Source organism: Neophocaena asiaeorientalis, unplaced genomic scaffold (assembly GCF_003031525.2).
Source record: "Neophocaena asiaeorientalis asiaeorientalis breed wild unplaced genomic scaffold, Neophocaena_asiaeorientalis_V1.1 scaffold91, whole genome shotgun sequence".
Taxonomy (NCBI): Eukaryota; Metazoa; Chordata; class Mammalia; order Artiodactyla; family Phocoenidae; genus Neophocaena; species Neophocaena asiaeorientalis.
Genome location: NW_020173198.1, coordinates 9689375 through 9704900, shown reverse-complemented (window position 1 = coordinate 9704900; position 15526 = coordinate 9689375). Strand labels below are relative to the sequence as shown.

Sequence of the window (15526 nt, the reverse complement as noted above, 5' to 3'; positions counted from 1 at the left end):
TGAGCTGGGGGCGGGTGGGGGGGGGGTTGGATTGCTGGGCTGCTGAGGCCTCCTCTAATGCTCTGCCACTGGCACAGCACAGCTTCGCATCTGTCGGCATCAGCAGGACTGTCTCTGCTTAACGGCCAGATTAACAGGATAAGGGAGTCGAGTAAGGTTTAAATCCCTGGTGTCAGCTTTCTCTCAGCAGGTTGCCCCTGGGCGGTACCGAGGACTCACTGACTTGCAGTGGTGAATACTTTTCTAGTCTCCAGATGGTGGTTACCCGGGAACCAGGTGACCTAGAGATGAAAAAAAAAAGTGTCTGAAAGGAATTTGAATTTGGTTAGCGGCATCGTCAATGATCCCCACTCTTACTGATATTTACCACTTGCCAAGAACTGGCTTCTCCCACTGAATCCTCAAATGCCGTTATTGCATAGGTCTTTTCATGATACCCGACTTCCAGATGAGGGCCCTAAGGGTCAGAGAGGTTAAGTAACTTGCCCAAGGTCACACAGGACCTAACATTGGTGAGTGTCAGACTTGGGGCCATATGACATCAGAATCTACCTTCTCGACCTCTCTCCTATTTTTCCAGAAAAAAAAAAGTTGCCCAGAAAGATTTGCCGATGCTCAGAAAAGCTGGAGGGACGAGCCTGACGTATGCACCCCAAGCTCAATATAGATAAATAGATAGACGGATGGATAGTGCTTTGTACAAGTATCCGCAGATGTACTTAGATAAGTAGGTAGAGGGATGATAGATAGATGATAGGTGGGTGGATATATAAATAAATAGATAATAATGCTTTACATGGTGAGTGATTCTTTGACCGATGGTTTTGCCACAAGGCTGGTAGGTAAAAGGGTTTAAGCAATGGACCCAATAGAAAATTTATTTTTAAAACAACACAAATGAAACATCTCCCCGCGCATCAGTAGTGTTTAGGTAAATATGAATGCTCATTATTTGATTCTCTCTTTCTCATTGATCCCCACGATGGTTTATCATTTCTGAATTCACTCCAATTGGCAAGGCCTCTCGTTATTCAATTTTAGCTTCTGTCTCCCTTCCTGCCACCCCTTCCCCCAACATCTTCACTGTCAATTACTTCATGGCCTCCGCTCCAACAGTGAGATCCCCTGGGAGGTGTAATAAAGGAACTCTCAGGACCTGAAGATCAGGAGGGAAAACTCCTGACTGCTTAGCTTTCAGCAACCAACCAGGTACTTGAATTTCTTTGATCAACCAGCTGGGGGTATAAGGGGAGGGAGTTACATTCACATCATTTAATGATGATGCTGGGGTCATTGAAGATTGTGAACAAAACTCACGAAGAAAACGAGTAGTGGGTGGAAGGAAATCAGTCCGTGAGAAATTCATCCATTCATCCAGTTGGTTATTTAATAAATAGTTTGGGGTCCAGGAAGAGGCCAGGCCTTGATGCTAAATGTACAGCTGTGAACAAGACAGAAGGTACCTTGCCCATGGAGCCCCCATTCTGTTTGGGGGAGTCAGACAGTGAATTTAAGAGCAAATAGATAATGCCCATGGTTTCAGGGAGTAATGAGTGAACGAAAACAAGACCAGCGTGTCTGTAAGTGGGAGTGACTGGGCGCCACAAGGGGGAGAGTGTTCAGGGAAGTCTCTCTCTGGAGGTGAGTTTTAAGCTCAGGAGGTGACATCTGAGCTGAGAGCTTACAGTAGAAAGAGTTAACCAGGCAAAGAGATGTCAGTAATTGTGTTCTGAGAGTTTTGCATATTATATCTGGGTTCCTGTAAAAATAATGCCGGTTCTCCTTAGAATCAATTAAGTTTTAGCTCCTTGGAGCTCCTTCAGTGCCTTGGTGTCATTAGAACGTCAGGATGAAGAAGGAATTACCTTATCAGACAAGGGTGAAGGGCAAGGACTGAGGGGGTGGGACAGAGGAAAAGGGGCTTAAATTTGGGGCCATCCAGTCAAACTAACACCCGCGGCAAGCATTTTGACAGGGAACTTCTGACCTGAGCAACGTTGTGCTGTGATAATGGGGCTTATGTGAGAAATCAGCTAATATTCATCATTAGCTAATTAGCTGGCTCCCTTTCAGCTGAACTGAAGGCTGAGTCTAAACCAGTGGTTCTCAACTTGGGGTAAATTTACTACCTTCACACCTGGGGACATTTGGTGACGTCTGGAGACATTTTTGATTGTTACAGCTTGGGGGCTGGGGAGTGCTACTGGCATCTAGTGGGTAGAGGCTAGGGATGCTGCTAAACACCCTACCATGCATGCAAGAAAGAATTATCTGGCCCCAGATGTCAGTAGTGCCAAGGTTAAGAAGTGGTGGTGTAACCTCGTGTGCTACGTGGACAGCTTATTTTACAAAGACAGTCCCAGCCACATAATTGTGACCGTGTAGAAGGGCGAAACTTGTTCCTTCCCACCTCCGCCTCCAGGCTCTTGGCCGTGACACCTCCATCCCGCAGGGCCTCTAGGTCTGAGTTGCCAGGGAGTGACTGCACACAGGGTCATGATTCATGATGTCTGAGAGATGCTAGGGCCCAACGGCATTTGGAGAAAAATGCAGCATTTAAATAAAAAAATTAAAAAGCCCATCTACGTGGCTGAGTTCAGAGAGGGTTGGGCTAAGGTTTCTGGACCAACAGAGTAGGACTTGTGAAAACCTCAGCTTCAAGGCCCAGTTCCTCTTTCAGAGGCAGACCACAGCCTCTTCTGTGCAAACTTCTTTCTCCTGAAGCTCTTCCCCCACTCCCGGGATTAAAGCAATTGCTGTCTCCTCGCCTCGCCTCCAGCTCTGGGCTTCGATTAACCTTTTCCTCCGTGGAGAGCGGTTTGGGGAGTGATCAGGGAGCTTCTGAATGGCTCTTACCTGAGTCTCCAGCCCATTAATTCTTATGGTGCCCGGCATCTGTTGAGAGGACGTTAAGACCAAATTGCTTCTCAACCCATCTGCTTTCCTCTCGCCAGCCTCTTTGGGGGAGCAGAACCTCTCCAGAGCAGACAAGGCTGATTTGGGGACAAGGCAAATCCCTCCACCACGGTCTTTTCCTCTGGCTCTGATTTGCTGGGTCTTTAATTAGACCTGGTGGGAGAGGTGGGGCAGGGAGGTGACCAGCTGGACCACTGCCTGGGCCAGGACTTGGCTTGCCAGGCAAGGAGGCTGGACCTGGCGGTAGAAACGTTCTCAGGGAGGATTTGCGTTCCTATGGCCACGGTGCCTCTCTAGTCTGTATGACTCAGGGCAAACGAAGTGATGCAACGTTCCATAAATAGCCGGCAAGTTCCCCAAAGTGTAGCCACATGCGCCGTTTCGAAAAATAGATCGTGTTGAGGTCATTATTCCTCTATTCTCCATGGGAGATGGCTTCTCCCAAGACATTGAAGGTTTGAGTTTAGCTGTTGACTGAGGACACTTCAAACTATTGCTCTTGTCAGTAATGACCAACATACACTGACTGTAAGTTTACTATGAGCCGAGAACTGCACGTTGTGTGTGTATTTGTAAATTCAGTACATTTAGCCAATAGCCACTAAGCACTGGTAACATGGGCTGGGCGCTCTTCTAAGTAAGCGCTCAGATTTCACAGCTGCCCTCGATGGGAGGTATTAAATCCTCCCTGTTTTACAGATGAGAAACTGAGGCGTAACAAGACTAAGCTGCTTGTCCAACAGCTAACAAGTGGAGCAGCCGGGATTTGGACCTGGCAGTCTAGCAGGTACAGATCTTAGCCCCATTTTACAGACAAGCCGACTGAGGCCCAGAGAGACCGAGTTTCCTATAAAAGTTATACAGTCAGGGCTTACCTGGTGGCACAGTGGTTGAGAGTCCGCCAGCCGATGCAGGGGGCACGGGTTTGTGCCCCGGTCCGGGAGGATCCCACGTGCCGCGGAGCGGCTGGGCCCGTGAGCCATGGCCGCTGAGCCTGCGCGTCCGGAGCCTGTGCTCCGCAATGGGAGAGGCCAAAACAGTGAGAGGCCTGCATACCAAAAAAAAAGAAAAAAAAAAAAGTTATACAGTCAGTAAGTGGTTGAGGCTGGATTAGAGCCAGGTTACAAATGAAGCACCGTCTCCTTTGCTGCTATGTTGCTAAGACATAGATTAAATATAGACAGAGAATAGATACAGATGATAGATAGGTATAAGAGGTAGAGATGTAGACATAGTTATAGATCTGTAACTTAATTACATAATGTGTATGTGATGTACAGTGTATACAGTCAGCCCTCTGAATTCCCCATCCACAGAGTCAACCAACCATGGATCAAAAGTATCTGGAAAAAAATTCCAGGAAGTTCTAAAAAGCAAAACTCGAATTTGCCATTTGCTGGCAACTATTCATGTAGCATTTACATTGTACGAGGTGTTATAAGTGATCTAAAGATGATTTAAGGTGTACAGGAGGATGTGTGTAGGTTATATGCAAATACTATGCTGTTTTATATAAGGGACTTGAGCATCTATGGATTTTGGTCTCTATGGGGGTTCTGGTACCAATCTGCCCGGAAATACTGAGAGACGACTGTATACACATAATACATATATACATTATGGTATCCATTATACATTAGATGTCATATATTATACACTATACATTAGAAAATATAATTCTATATCTATCAATATATCTAATTTATATCTCTGTATCTGAACCTATATCTGTCTAATCTATATCTAATGTATATATGTATTATAGTGCATATATTATAATGCATATATGTGTAATGTATACAAATAGCATATATATGCTATATATAGATTAGAAAGATATAGAGATTAGGAATAGAGAGATAGATTAGATATAGAACATATACAGATATGATGTAGCAATAAATGTAGATATAGACATAGATAAGATTTAGATATAGATATAGCTACAGATGTATGTATAGTTACAGATATAAGTAGAGTTAGAGACAGAGGTAGAGATCACTCCCTTGGCCATCCCCAGCAGACGGGTTTGGAATTATCTGTCCGTACGGAGTGAATTCCGGGTGCGGAGCCGAGGTTCCATGCAGCGGGAGGGTCCCCCTGCAGAGAGCAAGCAGAGTGGTCTCACAGTGAGAAGGAGACACTCACGTTTCCCTTCCAGCAGATGCACCTTCTTGAAGAGCACCCGCCCACACAACTTCCAGCACTGAGGGGAAGCCCACAGTGCCACCAGCTGAGCAACATGGCAGTGCCGCCAGATTTGCATCGAATTACAAGCTGGAGTCTGGGTGAGCAGGCGTTGCTCCTGTCTGGCATCCGTAGCACATGGACCAGGATCTTTGAGGCTTAGTGTGTCTGCTCCGTGAGGTTTTCGGGCAGGGTGGTGTGAACCCGGGAGCTTAAAAAGAGAAGAATGTTCAGGCTGGGTTTGAAGGTTCTAGCTGTCGAGATAATTCAGTCAAGAAAATCTCTTTCACATAAAATAGCACGACAGAGGTCCAGGTGGAGGAGGGACATCAAAGTCAATACCCAGAGCCCAGACCTGGAGGATTTAGGAACCAGAGAGGATCTGGGTGCTGCTTCTGCAACATCGCCTGCATGTTTGCTCCACACCGGGGACTTTGCTAAGCGCTTTTTTTTTTTTTGGGGGGTACGCGGGCCTCTCACTGTTGTGGCCTCTCCTGTTGCGGAGCACAGGCTCCAGACGCGCAGGCTCAGCGGCCATGGCTCACGGGCCCATCCGCTCCGCGGCATGTGGGATCTTCCCGGACCGGGGCACGAACCCGTGTCCCCTGCATCGGCAGGTGGACTCTCAACCACTGCGCCACCAGGGAAGCCGTGCTAAGTGCTTTTTATGTATCATCTCATCTAATCGTGATGGCAGCACCTGGGGAAGGGGCTCGCGTTCCCCTCCTTTGCAAGTGAAGACACAGAGACACTGACAGGTTAAGTACTTGGTTCAAGGCCACAGCCCTCCTGAATGGCAGAGGGAGGACCGAAGCCAGACCTCTGTCTCCTGCAGCGTTTGCTATGCCCCCTGCCCCTCAGGGCTCACCATTGTGCTTTATATGTGGAAAAACCCAGAGTGGCTCCATAGCTTTCATGGTCACCCAGCACGTTAGTGGCAGACCTGGATTCAGGTGACACTTCACCATTGCCAGTCAGATAAGCCACACGTGGTTCCTGGCCACGGGAAGTTCAGGCTCCGTGTGGAGGGTCAACAGCCCCACGTCTCCCTCACACACCCTCTTGCTGATGCCACCTCGGATGTTAGGTCTCAGCTGAGATGAAGCGTGTTGGCTGTATTCTGTCCCCACCCTCCTCAGATCCACTCTCCACCCATCCTCCCTTCCCTCAGCCCCCAGAGGCTGACCTCGATGGATTTCATCAGCATGTACTTCTCATTGCTTCGGTCCAGGGGAGGCACTGGCAGGAGATGGGAGGAGGTGGGGACAGTGGGATGGGGTCATTTTCTGTGGGTCGGCTGAGTCGCCTGGGAGGGCCACAGCTCCTGTAGGGCTGCCCTGTCCCACAGCTACAACTGCTCTCTCCAGGACCTGATCACTCGGATCAGGTGGTGACAGCTTCCCGCTGTGGCCGGAGCTGCTTTGTCGGTCCCCCTTAGAAAGTGTCTCTTGGTAAAGTGTCCTCAGCTTCCCCTAGGAGAGTGGCCTCTGTTTCCTCGGGGCCTGGACACGGAGCCTCCAGCCCCTTCTTCCCATAGCACTGCCAGTGGGTTTTCCCAGGGTGAATCACTGTCGTTTCCTGTCCTGTTGTGATAAAGTGGGGGGTCTTCAAACCAAGGGATGGTCCCAGAAGGGATGGGAGGGAGCAGTGATTCTTTTGAAACTGAATGCCCAGTTGTGGGTATCTGAGCATTTTTCTGGGCAGAGGATCAGAGCTGTCATTCTATTTGTGACAACCTCCCCCTAAAACCAAATCGAGAAGCAAACATTCTCAATACCACTGTGCTAAGTAAAGCACGAGAGGACCCACATGCGTGAGAAAGATGCCCCAGGCAGGGGCCAGTTTGCTCTGAGTCTTGTCACTCACACCCTTCTGTCTGTCTTGGCTCTGAGGCAGTGAAGGACTCCTTCACCCGGGAGGGACCAAGGTCTAGGCTGACAAGGCGGGGAGGGCAGGACTTCAGCTCCTCCCGGTAACCCCAGAGCAGACAGGCAGACAGAGAAAACAGACTATTTCTGCCAGCAGGGAAGGCCTTTGCAAACTCTCCTTTTCTCATTCTCTGTCACACCTCCAGGAAATATAACTGTCTTAGCATTTGAAACTGATTTCTCAAAAGTGCCACCACCTCGCCTCTGCCTCTGAGAGGCCCTGGGAGGGCCAGCACGTGGCCATTTCTCCAGTCCAAGTGGTTCTGGCTGGGGAACTGGGCTGTCCTCTCCCAGCAGGTTGGAGGGGTGGGGTCCCAGCTCCAACCTCAATGCAACCCTCCCTCCTGGGTTCAAGTGCCTTTCTGAAAAGGAACATCTTATTAATAATAATAACCTCTTCTGATTTTCTTCTGGGAACTACAGCACTTATTTTTCCACTGAAAGGAAGGGGACTGGATGGAAAACTCAAGTTAGCTGTGGTACCAGATGGGTGGGGCTGAGGACAGTGGGACAGTTTTATTGTCTTGAGAAGGAAGAGCCCAGCCAGCTCAATGCTAGAAGAAAGAAACTCCAGCTATACGAGGGGCCTAAAGCGACTTCTTTGCCACAAGCTCCCTGCCCCAATTATAACCGGCACCGGTTATGGGGTGGCAGGAGGTAACTTTCTCATGGCATCATCCTAGACCCAGAGTCGTACACAGGCCTCCTGGTGGCATCTCCAACTGGCCCACGGGGTTTTGGGGGGCAGGGAGGGGGTTTGAAAGATTTTTGAAAAATTGGAAGGTAAAACTACATTGAGCCTTTAGATGTCAGCTAGTGGCAAGGACCAGCTGCCCCCTTTGGATGGAGCCCAGTGTCCTGAGTTCGAATCCTAACCTCTTCACTTACTGAATGCTTCACCTTTGAGAAGGTATTCAGCTTCCTGAGACTCAGTTTCCCCACTGGTTAAAGCAACCACGTCACCTACCTCCTTGGACTTTTAGAGGCTGGGGTGATGACGCCCACTTGTCACTTATAAACACTAACCCCACCCCGCTTTCTCTCTTGTGTCAGGAGCAGACCCCAGAAGCAAGGGCTCTTCAGTCTCCTTCCATTGTCTCCCCGTGCAGGAATTTGCTTTGTCCTTTTTCTGGAACATTCTTCCTTCTCTATTCGGATGGCTGCTTCCCTCTTTGCAGAGAGGGAAGTAGCATTAGTTAAATTACCGGGATGTTTTTGGCAGCTGAGCCAGGTGCTTGCGTCCTGTGAGTGGGCTGGGACATTTGCCTTCACGCGGGACAGGGTAGGCTGTGTTGTCACCACATAAGCAAAGCCCAGGTCTGCCTGGACTCCGAGTAGTCAGGAGAGTGGTGTAGCCTGGCCAGTGGAACTGCCCCTGGTTAAGAGCCCCACACAGCTTCCTCAGATGGCCAGACGTCGAGCATCTCAGTAGCCTCCAGGCCGAGTGTGGGCCGGGTCTCGTCAATTCTTCTGCCTCCCGTCTGCCCATTACTTCAGGGTCTCCCTTCCCCAGGGCAGCCTCGTCGTTCACCCTGCTCATCCACCAAGCTTGCTCAGCCGAGGCACTCCTGCCATTTTGGACTTCATTGTGGGCGCTGTTCTGTGCAGCGTACCTGGGCTCTACCCACTACATGCCAGTGATGCCCCCTCCCCACTTGCAACAACCCAAAATATCTCCAGACACAGCCAGATGTCCCCTAGGGGCAAAGTTGACCCCAACTGAGAACCACTGGCCTGAGTGTGGTTTGCAGGGACCATGTCATGAAACGGAGGGTTAGGTGAAGTCCACGGGTTGGATACCTCTTATAAATGTCATTGGATTTGACGTCTTTGCTCTCAAGTGACTTTATATGGGTGGGGCGAGAGGGAGAGTTTAAACAAACCGGCACATGCCAAGCCTTTCATTGCTGGCGAGATGAGATACAAAGGAAAACTCAAATGTTCCAGCAAACTCTGAGGCACAGAAAGGTGAAGGGCCCGGTGTGCTCCTGGGGGCTGGAGACCCTAACCCCAGCTCTGAACACTGGCCGAGTTGCTTTTAGGCTGGGTGCCTGGTGGAGTGAGGGTCAAGTTCCAGGCAGGGCTCCTGAAGCCTGCAAGCGTGGGGTTGGCAGATTCGCTGTGGTTTGGCGCTCTCAGGAGGGCGTGGGCTTGCCTGACACCCGGAAATAGTCTGTGGCTTTGGGACTGACTCTGTAACGTGTTCAAACCGGCTGGTTTTACTCCCCAGTTGCTAACTCTAACTGTACCGCATTCATACAAGCTGCTCTTTACTCCCTGGACTCCGTGAAAGGGTCCTATGTGCGGAGCATCAGCTTAGAACAACCAGGCTGCTGTGTGCCGCGCCGGAGGTTACTTGTTTACGTGTTAGTTTGCCCTTGAGCGTTTCTCCACCCTGTTCTCTATGGCTAGAAACATGTTTGTTTTTAATTTTTATTCATTTATTTATTTTTAGGCTTTCCTTTTGGGACTTAAGATCTTTTTCTGGATTTGTTTTTCATCGTTGCTATGATCAGTAGTATATTGTATTCTCCAGTTAATATTATATTATTGATTAGTTTATTCATTGAATATTTATTGAGTGCCTACTCTGTGCCAGACACTGTTTTAGGGGCTGGAGATACAGCAGCAAACAAGACTGGAGTCCCTGCTCTCACGCGCCCTCATTCTAGACAGATGGTAAACGAGAAATGTGTGTTTCAGTGTTATGTCAAATGGTGACAAGTGCTAAGGAGGAAAGTGAGGCAGGGGAGGGGTGGGCCAGGCCAGGTCAGTCGAGGAGGGATTGCCCTTTGACTGTGGTAGGGCTGGGGAGGGCCTCCTGGAAATGAGGCAGCGTTTGAGCAGAGTCTTAAAGAGTATGGGTGGGCGAGGAACAGAGAGCAGCCAGAGCAAAGGCCCTGAGGTAGGTTTCGCTTGGCATGGTTTTTGCACCGTAGAAGCCAGTGTGGCTAAAGCAAGAGTGAGCAAGGGAAAGAGGGGTGGAGGTGGGGCCAGAGTGTTAGGATCTTATTGAACCTAGAAAGGACTTTGCTTACACTCCATGCTGGGAAGCCTCCGGAGGAATTTGAGCAGAGGAGTGACATGGCCTGACTTTTGAAAATGGGATTGGTTGCTGCCCTGGTGAAAATGCACGGTTGTTAGTCAAGGGCAGGCACAGGAAGACGGGCGAGGGAGGAGCCTTTGCAATATCCAGGGCAATGCAGTGGTGGTTGGGACCAGCATGTTCACAGTGGATGCCGAGAGAAGTGGTTTGATTCTGGACACTTCTGAGAATAGAGCCAACTGGACTGACTGTGGGTTGAACGCGTATAAAGCAATACAGGCACACAATAACAAATAAATAAAATCAAATAATACAGAAGAGTATCAAGTGAAAGGTAAATCTTATACCCCTTTTTCCAGTGTTCAGAGGTAACCACTATTAACAGTTTTCTTATTTCTCCTTCCAGGTTTTTCCTTTGCATGTTAATGTGGGTGTGGGTGTGGGGAAGGGTACATAGGCAGGGATTTTGTTTCCTTGAAACTGAATCTGAAGAAACATATTTTATAATAACTTGCTGTTCCTCTCTCTGTATCTTAGACGTCAATTTATATCAGCACCCATCACTCTTCTTCATTGTTTTTAACTGCCTTCCATTTTCTCCAAGTATTCCCAGCACCCAGCATGGTGTCTGGTATGTAGTAACTGTTCAATAAATATTAATCGAATGAATTAAATATCCCATCATCTGTTTAACTGATTTCTTGTTGGTGGGCATTTAGATTGTTTCTCTCTCCCTTTTTTTTTTCCTGTCTTAATGCTGACATTCTTGTACACATAACTTTTCACAATCGAGCGTGTACGTCTGTAGGGTGAATGCCTAGATCTGGGACGGCTGGCTCAAAGGGTATGTGCGTTTTAGGTTTTGGCAGGCATAGTGGATCTGTCCTATACAGAGGTTTCTTCAAATCACCTATCGAAGTGATTTCCTGTTTCCTCTCTCAAAAGCACTGGGGATTATCAACCTGTATAATCTGTGTCAAACTGATGGGTAAAAACAGTACTTACTGTCTTGATTTGCATTTTAGATATGAGTGGGTTGGAGCATTTTTAAAAAGTCGTATCTGTTGATGAATCCCTTCGCTCTGTTTTCCTGGGTGCCAGAGGCAGCGCTCTCATCCTTGGCCTCCTTGAGATGTGCCGGGTGATACCCGAGACTTGCCGGGCGCTTGCTGTGCCAGCACGGTGCTGAGTGCTACACGTGTGCTAACTCATGTGATCATGCGCCATAAACGCTGTGAAGGAGCTGTGGTTATGTCCTCCCTCTCAGATAATGAAAATGAGGCTCAAGGAGGAGTTAAATAAGTCCTCGGAGGTCGTGTGTCATGTGGAGTGTACGTGGGGAGCTTGCAGACCTCGTTTTATTGCATTTTGAAGATACTGTGTTTTTTTTTTTTTTTTTTTTTTTTTTTTTTACAAATTGAAGGCTTGTGGCAACCTGCCTTGAGCAAATCTGTTGGGGTCGTTTTTCCCCCAAGTGAGTGTTTGCTCACTTCACGTCTGTGTCATATTTTGGTAATTCTCACCATATTTCAAAATTTTCATTTGTTATGGTGAGCTGCAATCCATGATCTTTGATGTTACTATTGTAATTGTTTGGGCATATTTTAGCAATAAAAAATTTCAAATTAAGATAGGTACATTGTTTTTTTAGACATAACGTTATTGTACACTTAATAGACCACAGTATGGTGCAAACCACTTTTATATGCACTGGGAAACCAAAAATTTGTGTGACACGTTTTACTGTAATACTTGCTTTACTGTGTGGTCTAGAATCAAACCCACGACATCTCCGAGGTGTGCCTGCATTGGACCTGGGCAGAACTCTTACCCGCCGTGCCAGACAGATCAGTGGATTTGGTAATGGCCATGATCCCCCACTTTAAGATTTGTCCTGATATTTGGAAAACAAGCCAAAGCATTCCCTGGCTTTAGGGAATAAAGGGACTGGACCTGGCATGTGGCCACACGTGGGCCTGGGGCCCCAGCCCGTGGGGTGAGAGCTGGAGACACAGCTCTGAGCCAGGCACGCCCTGCCCAAGGCCACACAAGAGACCGGGGTCACCTTTCTCCCCCCCGGAACACATCTCCTCCTGGAACTGGATCTGGGGGCTGACTGCAGAGATGTCAGTAGTTAGAACTGTGGCTTGGATCAGGTAGCTGGAGAGACGAATGGAAGATGACGGAGGGACAGATGGAAAGAAGGAAGGATGGAAGGAGGGGAAGGAAGAGAAAGGAAAGTGGGCAGGATAGATTAATAGATATAAGATCTCAGTTCATATTAAAAAATCCCTGCTATACACTGACCACTGCTTCAGGTACCTGGGATTGGAAGATGACGGACCCAGTGCCCTGCACCCAGGGAGCTCACATCCAGAGCAGGGCGTTTAAACCTTTTGTGTCGTGGACTCCTCTGGCATCTGGCAAAAACCTATGGCCCCCTCCCCTGAATAATCTTTTTAAATGCAAAAAAAAAATGCATAAGATTACAAAGGAAAGCAGTTATTAACATTGAAATACAGCTATCAAAATATATATAAAAATAACAAATACATTGAGAAATAATGCATTTGCATCTTTATTAATACATTAAGTAACTAGATTTGGTGGCAGGTCTAATAACTATGGTAATTTTGAAGTAGTGACAAGTGTGAATAATATTTTGAGACATCTGGTACCAAAGCAATGTGATATGAAAATATCTGTAATTTATATTGGTGTCAGAGTCTCAGGTCTTGCTAATACCTCTGCAGCCTGGTGCCTACATTCATAACTGAAGGACATGCTAAATTTCAGTTAGATTTAGTGAAAATAATTATGAAAATAAATACGTACACATTCAAGACCCCCGGAATTCTCTCCACAGACCCCCAAGTCCATGGACAAGGACCCCTGGGTTAGATGGAGAGACAAAGCATTGCCAGGTGGTGTATACTCATTTCACTGAGCGCAGTGGTGGACAGGATCACCTGTATTATTTAAATGAGTTGTCTTGCTGTCTCTCTGTCTCTGCCCTTTTGTGTTTTTCCTGAGCATTTATAATTGAAATTGTTGTAAGATAAATGGACTTTTGATATTTCTTCCTGTGGAGTGCTGTCAGGTCTATAATAATGTAGGAGCACCCAGTACAACCCAGAACACTCCTGGAAGGCTCCCTGGAGGAGCCGTTGCCCACACCATTGTCCTGAAGGGTGAGTGAGAGTAGGCCAGGAGAGGCAGGGATGAGGGGATGTACAGGCCATTGCCAACAGAGAGAACAGAGTTGAAATGATGGGTTCGATCAGGAAATTACAAGAAATATGATATTAATGGTGAACAAGGAGAGGAGCAGAGAATGGCAAGAGATGGGCCTGATGAGATGAGAACAGGCCCGGATGATGTAGACCATTCAGGGAGCTTGAGATTTATCAGGTAGGCAATGGGGAGCCATTGAAGGTGTTTGAGCAGGAGAGTGACGTGGTCCAAGACCAGTGTGAGAAGATCACTCTGGCTGCTGCTTGGGGAATAGATTGGAAAGGTGAGCCTGGAGGCAGGGGGACCAGAAAAGGGGCATTCAGTCCAGAAGAGCTATGATGAAGGCACGAACGGGGCAGGGACAGTGGGAAAGGAGAGGAGGGGACAGATCTAAGGGCCATTAATATGTAGAGTGGACAGGGCAGGATTTTGGCAAGCAGTTGAGGGGAGCACGGGATAGGGAGGGCACAGAAAAAATTGAGGTAAGGATGTGTAAATAAAGGACCAATTTGGAGGGAAGATGAAATCTTCTTTGGAGACGGGAGTTTGTGCAAAATCTCGTGGGGCTGTCGAGGAGCAAGTGGAGTGGGAAAGCCCTTCAGGAGCCTCCTATGCCTGTTTGCCCAGAAGCCCAAGCCTTGGAAGGGGGTCCTCTCTGGACTTAGCAATATGGAATCTTGCACCTAGGACCTATTTGGGGTGGCATTGCAGTGCTGCAAGTTTAATACAGGCCACTATCTCCCAGGAATGAACCCAGGCAAAGGGTAGTAAGAACGAAACCACTTTTTAAAAGAAAAACCTGCACTTCGCAGGGATTTATATGCCTTTCTGCGGCTGAATAATAAATGTTTTACAGCTCCAGCTGGCGTTATATATGACCTTATAAAATGCCATGATAGCATCTAACGAATATCGTATCGTGGAATATATGAATTTCTTTTCCAAGGGCTTTTTAAAGCATCGTCTGTGGCTTGGGCAGGCAGGAAAGCCTCACTGCACTTCATCCGAGTGGGCAGGCGAGCATCTTCTCTGGGACTGCTTGTCACTGTCAAGGTCTCCAGGCCCTGAGGAGGCAGCCACTGGCAGGGAGCGGGGTGCTGATCTGACACACGTGCAAAAGCCCCCAAGTTTGGGGGATGTCAGCTCAGCTGGATCAAAGGTCAGGCTGGCTCTTCCCCATGGCATTCAGCCTGGCTGGACTTTCTGTGACCAATTTAGAAGTTGACCTTTTACAAGATATGAGTGTCTTTGATGGCCTGGAGGAACCCTGGGAGAATTCACACACACACACACACACACACACACACACACACACACGTGAGGAATGGGATTCCAGTGTCAACATCGTCTCATTGGCCTTTGACTACCCCCGCCTTTTTCTCCATTCCTATCCCCCCCACCCCGACCTTGGACATCTGCATTCAGAATTCACCATCCTCCAGAAAACAGGATTTTTTTCCCTGCCAGAAAAGTCCAATCTAATGACAGTTTTGGGAAACACGGGGGAGTGGCAGCGGGGGCTTAGGTTAATTGTTTTCTGGTTAACTGGGAGTTATGAGAACACTGTTGTTTCAACCCTTGCTTTTAAAGTATTTCCAAAGTATGTCAGTCCATATTCCCGGTGTGCTAAATGCATTGCGGGTAACTGAACCTGTTTGTAGTGATTTAATTACACAGGTGTCAATTTCCTCTCCACATTACATGCCTCCACACTCCATCCGTGTCCACCTCTGCACCTTTCTCCATGCTGTGCTCCCCGCCTGGGGTGCCTTTCCTCCCCCTCCTCCTACACAAAGTCTTCCCAGCCAGCCAGGCAAAGCCAGGTCTCGACTTCTGATGGCAGCCTTTTCCAAAGTGCCGCATGAACTGGCAGAGCACGAGATGGTTCCCAGCAGTGCATGAACAAACTTTAAAGAAATTAATTGCTATCTGTTTAAATTTCTAGTTACATTCTATTTATGGCAAAAATTATGCTAGTGTTTCCTCCAGTTTATGGGTAATATTTGCTTTTTAAATTAGTTCATTAAAGAAAAAGATAGATGGGCTGATGTGAAGAGCATTGGTAAATAAAGAAAACAGCAGATGCTACATGGATAGGTCAAAATCGGAAAAGTTAGCAGATGAATGATTAAAATTTGGAAGGGGTGACTGTTTCTTGCTGTCTTCTTCCTCCTGAAATTCCCAGTGCAGCGGCGGTAATTCATTCATTTTTCTG

The 15526-nt window shown here is 47.8% G+C and overlaps 1 protein-coding gene across 1 annotated transcript in view; it reads left to right on the top strand.

The window, feature by feature from the left end:
• The window catches only part of XYLT1 (xylosyltransferase 1), a 304620-nt gene that overhangs the window by 90453 nt on the left and 198641 nt on the right, over window positions 1-15526 (top strand). The window lies entirely within an intron of this gene.